The sequence below is a fragment of the Pteropus alecto genome, unplaced genomic scaffold, assembly GCF_000325575.1.
Source record: "Pteropus alecto unplaced genomic scaffold, ASM32557v1 scaffold483, whole genome shotgun sequence".
NCBI classification, from domain to species: domain Eukaryota; kingdom Metazoa; phylum Chordata; class Mammalia; order Chiroptera; family Pteropodidae; genus Pteropus; species Pteropus alecto.
In genome coordinates this window covers 173,691-179,921 of record NW_006433384.1, presented here as the reverse complement: position 1 = coordinate 179,921, position 6,231 = coordinate 173,691, and the positions used below count along the sequence as shown (strand labels likewise).

The 6,231-nt window shown below is 31.5% G+C and overlaps 1 protein-coding gene across 1 annotated transcript in view; it reads left to right on the top strand.

Annotated features, from left to right (window-relative positions):
* The first annotated feature begins 1,372 nt into the window (after nucleotides 1-1,372).
* Nucleotides 1,373-6,231, top strand: part of ARHGEF12 (Rho guanine nucleotide exchange factor 12) — an 81,194-nt gene continuing 76,335 nt past the window's right edge. Inside the window, exons 1-3 of the mRNA XM_025044264.1 lie at nucleotides 1,373-1,396; nucleotides 2,895-2,980; nucleotides 4,626-4,682. The gene's annotated coding sequence lies outside the window, so the exon portion shown is untranslated. The remainder of the gene's footprint in view (nucleotides 1,397-2,894; nucleotides 2,981-4,625; nucleotides 4,683-6,231) is intronic.

Genomic DNA, 6,231 nt, shown 5'->3' with positions numbered 1-6,231 from the left:
TTTCAGAACTCCTTTCCTTGTTATCCCTAATTTTGTTGTGAGTTAACATGCTATCACTTACTAGGGAAAATTTTAGATTCTTAGTCTTTCTTTGGATCATTTTTGATTTATATAGGATTTAAAGGGAATTTTACTTAAATTTGTACTTTTTTGAGTTTTTTAAAAAATAAACTACTTTTATTTCACATAAAATAGTCATTCAAGTATTGTTTTATGTTTATATCTTACTTTCTTTACTAAAAGCCTTTTTTTAAAACCCAGTTTTATTGATATTTGTAATAAACCCTGTTCATATTACCTAGACTGCAGAATTTTACATAAAATACTGTAGATTGAGATAATTTCTGAAAAGAACAGAAATGAAAATGGGAATAAATTTGAGAACACATTTTAGACTTACTGTTTATGTATAGCATCAAACTCTTATCAAGAAGCCTTCAGTAATACTGCTTTTAAAAAAGACAACCAGGAGGAAATGCTGTAATTCTTTTAGCTTATAGAACCAAGAAAAAAAAGAAGCACCTTTTGTTTTCTGCTTTTGGAACATATTTTTAATAACTGATAGTACTCCAATGGTAATTTTTTCTAGATTTTTGTTATTAAAACTAAACATTAGTGATAGAGAATCATGATTTGATCATAATCAAAGGGTAGACAGATCAATAGTGCAATAATCAGCACCCAGATATTTTGGAGGGTGAAGAGAGATGATGGGCAAGAAGGAACTTTTCCTCGCTAATAGTAAAATATTTCTCTTTGCCTTCTTTTTTTTCCCCCTCCAAATCTGTACAATGGAAATAATATCTTCATGGTTATTTTTAAGGATTAAATGAGATAATACATATTAACAACTTAGAGTAGTGCTTAGCATCTAGTAAGCCCTCAATAAATTTAGCTGCTGCTATTATTTGGATTTTTAAAAGGAGAACCAGTAGTCAGAGACGGCTGATGATAAATTGCACCTGCAATTTAAGATTTAACAAAATAGTTAAGATATTAAAAATGGTGCTGAGCTTCTCACTCCACCTGTTTGTTGAATTGCTTTGGAAAAGTTAGCATAAAATTTAAATTTTTTTTTGTTTACGGCCATGCTACCCTGAACAAGCCCGATCCCATCTAAGCAGGGTCAGGCCTGGTTAGTACTTGGATAGGAGACCACATAGGAAGACCAGGTGCTGTAGGCTTAAAAAATAAGGGATCATAAGTTGACAAGATCCTTGCAATCTGTGAGGTCAACCAAGAGTTGCCTCGCCTAAAAAATTAAAGAAAAATTTAATTATTTTATTCTGGTTTAGTAGAATCAATAAATTTAATGATAGTCTTACAAGTGAAATAACTACATCTAACCTTTTCGTTTTTGTTTTTGTTTCAGGTTTCCCCTCAAAAAACCTATAAGGTAAGTTGTTCAGTTGCACTTCATATATTTAAGTTAACTTTAATTGGAAGCATTCCTTTGAAATTCTCGTGGAGTTTTGTGGTTTTGAAAATGTGGATTTTAGTTTAAAATTTCAAAATATTTTACACATTTAAAATATAACAGGTGTTGCATATTTTTTTCTGGAAGGTGGCATTGTTTTGATAACATTTTCAATGTTTTTAATATAAGCGTTTTAAAAGTTTGTTCAAATTGATACTTAAGGTCATTCCCTATGAAGATACTTAATTTTAAAATCTGTTGTGACTGTTTCTAGTTGTGAATAGCTTGGGAGTGTAAGTGGATTGCCAGTTTTTGATGTATTATCATTTGGATAACTGTAACTGCCTTTAGTTAATGAACTTTGGCAGACTGGATCAGTCTTAATTACTTTAAGACTGTAAAGGAAAAAAGTCCATAATGTTCAAATATGTCTGTGTCCATATCTTCATATTTATTGATTTCCCAGAATTAAATGTCTCTTCCTTAGAAGTACTTGTTCTTCACCATTTCTTCTCTCTGATCTTAATTATTATAAATATTATTTAAAATACTGGTAGTATGTCATTCCTAATTATTATAGTACCTTTTTCATTTTTAGTAACACCGTAGTTCAGGATACCAATGCTAATCTTGGCATTCCAATTAATTAGTATTGTATGTATTATAGTTATGGTCTTATTTACTGCCCAGCCATTATCTGATCAGTGTAATTGGGTAGGCCATAGGAAAAATAATAATTCTAGTATCATCTGAGCCTGGCTAAGCCTATTGTGAACTACAGGCAGGGTCTAAGTGTAGCTTCCCTGAGATTTTTTTTAACTGCTGTCATCAATGCTATATTTACACAGTGGTTTTAAACCTGACCATGGTATGTGTAGGGTCAGGAAGTGTGTTTAAATACTGTTTTAGGCACTATTTTCTTATCTGTTAGATGGAAATAATAATGATTAATCTTTAAAAGCCACTATAAAAGAATTTAAACACTAATTTCTAAGAATAAAGTAGACTTTATACTAAATACTACTTTTATAAATTTTTTTTTTTTAGGTGAGGCAACCCTTGGTTGACCTCACAGATTGCACAGACCTTGTCAGCTTACAATCCCTTATTTTCATTTTTTATTTTTTTAAGCCTACAGCACCTGGTCTTCCTAGGTGGTCTCCCTTCCAAATACTATACTAACCAGGCCTGACCCTGCTTAGCTTCCAAGATCAGACATCGGGCTTGTTCAGGGAGGCATGTCCGTAGACTACTTTTATAATTTTTAAGCACTTTTTATAATCAAGTAAATAAATTCTATATTACACACAGCATAGACTGAGTATTAAAACTTTTTGAAAAATATAAATTAGAGAGGTTTATGAGACTGAGTAAAGTAAACCGATTTCATAGTTTCTTTTTGTAAGACACACTTTGGATTATCAAATTGTTTTTATTCTAATGACTGTCTTGTAAATATTTGATTGCTTTAATTTAGGCATGGAAGTATTTTGAACCGAGAGTCACCAACAGATAAGAAGCAGAAAGTTGAGCGCAGTACATCTCATGATTTTGACCCCACAGGTAAAACATTATTCTTCCAAAGAATATTGAGAGTTGTGAACTTCAGAATACTAAGCTATATAAGAATACTAAGAATACTAAGCTTAAGCTATATAACTTCCTGAAACACCTGTTTCAGAGTGGCTGTTTAATCTGTTTTAGGCTGTCCTTCCTCTTCAGTTATGTAATTCCTCCTTTGCATTCAGGAAGAATGCAAATATTTTTAATTTTCAATACTATGAATTCCACTGTGGAAGCATCATTGTAGAATGTGTTATATTTAAAAATAGCGATGATAATAGAAATAGTTACTGTATCATAATTGGATATTTTGTTAAGACCAAGGACTTAGTATTAAGATAAATCATAGATAGGTATGTCATAGTATGTCATAAAGTCAAGTCTATCACAAGTACCAATTTCTGTAGTCATTTAAAAATTCAGATGTGATGACGGTAAATTGGAGTATTTGATAAAATGCAACTTCAAAAATTAATTATCATCTCATTTTAGAGTAAGCAAATGAAAAGTTTCCTTTTTCTTCAGTCAAAAAGTATTTTGAACTCAGAGCCTGTCTTTCAGCTTCCCTAGTGTTGGTCTTTCCTAGAGTTTTAATGTTAGTAGACTTTCGACTATTTGTATTCTTAAATTTATATATATTTTGAACTCCTCTTGTAAAATATATGCTTTTGTTTTCTCCTTGTAAATTCACCTAGTATTTAATTTATAAAAATTGCTTGATAATTTTGCTTTTCTCACTTGAAACTAATGTGTTCTTTGTGCACATACTATTTTATTCAGTTGTATATTCCTATGACAAAAAAATAAAATAAATGCTAAGGTCCCAGATACACAAATATAATATATCTATTTTTAGATATTTTATTTAGAAATAAAATTTTTAATTTTTAATAGAGTTAGTATATTTTTTGTATCTAATTAAGATGTTTCATGCGTATAGTATAAACTGATCTTTTATTTTGAAAAAATATAAATATTATTTAGGAAGGGGAAAATAGAAAGTGAATAGCTAATAATTTACCTGCATCTTAGGTAGTAGGTAAAATGAAACCTAGTCATCAATGTAGGAGGTTTTGGTGGTGGGAGTATGTAATATGTAACTTCCGGATCTCCATTAAGAGATAATTCTTTATTTCTCACACCTAATTTTGACATCATGTGGCTTAGAGGCTTTCGTTTTTATGATTAGTTATTGTCTTGCTAATGGGGGTCACAACTTTCTGCCCTATGTTCATAAAAGTATTATGGTCTTGTGAGATTGACTTATTCTATATTATTCATCTGTGCTGTTACCATCTCCAAAGACAGATTTAGTTAAGTGGTATGCAGTGCTTCATAATGAGATTATTATGGCTTTTAGTGCTTTTGTCATCTCTACAATTGCCACATGATATACTTTGTAGAATATTCATGTGTTGTTTTGTTTGAACATATTTTTATTGCACTCTTTTCTTTGATAAATCTTTAAAATGTCATTACTTGTGCTGTTCGTGACTATTCTAAATGCTGTCACCTGTGATATTCATACTTTGTGTTTGCACGATTTAACTTGATCATGTTTCATTCTTTTTTTCCCCATGAATTTTCCCCCTTACATTGGTCTCCATATTTTCTATATCTCTCCTTTTCTCCCGCTCTTGTGCAGATAGCTCCTCCAAGAAGACAAAGTCTAGTTCAGAGGAGAGTAGATCCGAGATATATGGTAAGCTAATGTAGCCAATTCAGCCTTGCACCTTTGGAGCTTGCTTCATGCTTTTTTCTTCTTTAAAAATAACTACAGCCTTCCTTTGTCTGCTCTGCATGGCATGATCTACTGCAGGGAAAGGGAGCCTGGGGTTTTAATGTGGCTGTGATATGGAAGCTTAAGGTTGCTAGAAACTAACATTGTAGAGTAAGAATAGGCCATATTACCCATCTTCTTTTTCCTCTTGTTAGGAAAGTGATTATCTCTAATATGTTCAGATCAGGCTCCTCCAGATAACATGGATGGGCATTGAATTCTTGTTATCTCTTCCCATGTCCTATTTGCAGAGTTTGGATCATGTAGAATTTTTCATCAATGCTATCAGTCTTTTCCTTTAAGTACAGTGCTGGTATAATGTATTAGTAGTTGTTTGGAATTTTTATTTTATTTTTTATTGGTTTCTTTATTTTTAGTTAATTGCTTTATCTTCTAGAATTACCTCCTTCTTGTATAATTTATCCACAACAGCAAAAATACCTTAAGTATTTTATTTTTATAATTTGAAGAATTTTTCTTTGCTTTTCACAAGTTTTCCCCAAAGCTTATTCAAAATAGGGAAATTTCAAAATGACACTTTTTAAAAATAATCTTTACAACAAGCAGGTTTAACCTGAACTTTCTGCAACAGATGATTGAAACACTAATATTTCCAGATTCTGTCCTGTCTTCCAGGGATACTATAAACCATATTTGTGAAGTTCATACAAATTATTTATTTTTCTTTGCATAGTTTTACCTTCCCTCTTTCCTTGTGTTGGCATCTAATTATTGAGAAAGTGAATAGGAGAAGCACTGTCTGGAACCAAGACATTAAAAATAATCTCTGAAAGACTAAGAAATTATTTCTTTTTTAGAAGATTCCAAATTTGTCCTCAAAGGAAAACCATATGTTCTCTAATAGAGCCCAAAGTCTCACAAGTAGATGTTTAAACAGGTGCAACTGTTTTCCTAGCTCTACATACATGAAAGGAAAAAAAAAAAATGAAAATGTTCCTCCCCCCTTTTAAGACATTTTGTAATTTCTATCTCCTGACACTTGAGCCCATAATATCAGGTACTTTTTAATATTATGAAGCCTCCATGTTTGGTTATAAACTGGCTAATGCTTCTTTGTTAGATACATACACATAGTTCTTTGCTTGTGTTTTTGTGAGCAGTGTTTTTTCTATGTAGTTAAACCTTTTATAGGAGTTCAACAGGAAATGTATACCATGCCCTATGGAATGTCAAGTTTATGCTTTTTCTTCCTTCCAAAATATTTGGCTCCACATAAGTAAGAAATAGCTTCTGAATTTTTCACGAATCTTTTTCTGTTCTATATAAAGTGCTTCCTATAGTTTATTCTCTCCTTAGGAATGGGAACACAATCTTTATAGTTCCATTTATTTCCAGTAGCCTTTGCAAGTGTTTTATTTCATCGCTCTCACCATTTTCCTAGGTCTGTGGTATGTATGGAAAAACTTGGTGTTTGGTTAAGATGATAGGATGTTTGTTTTGGATGACAGGA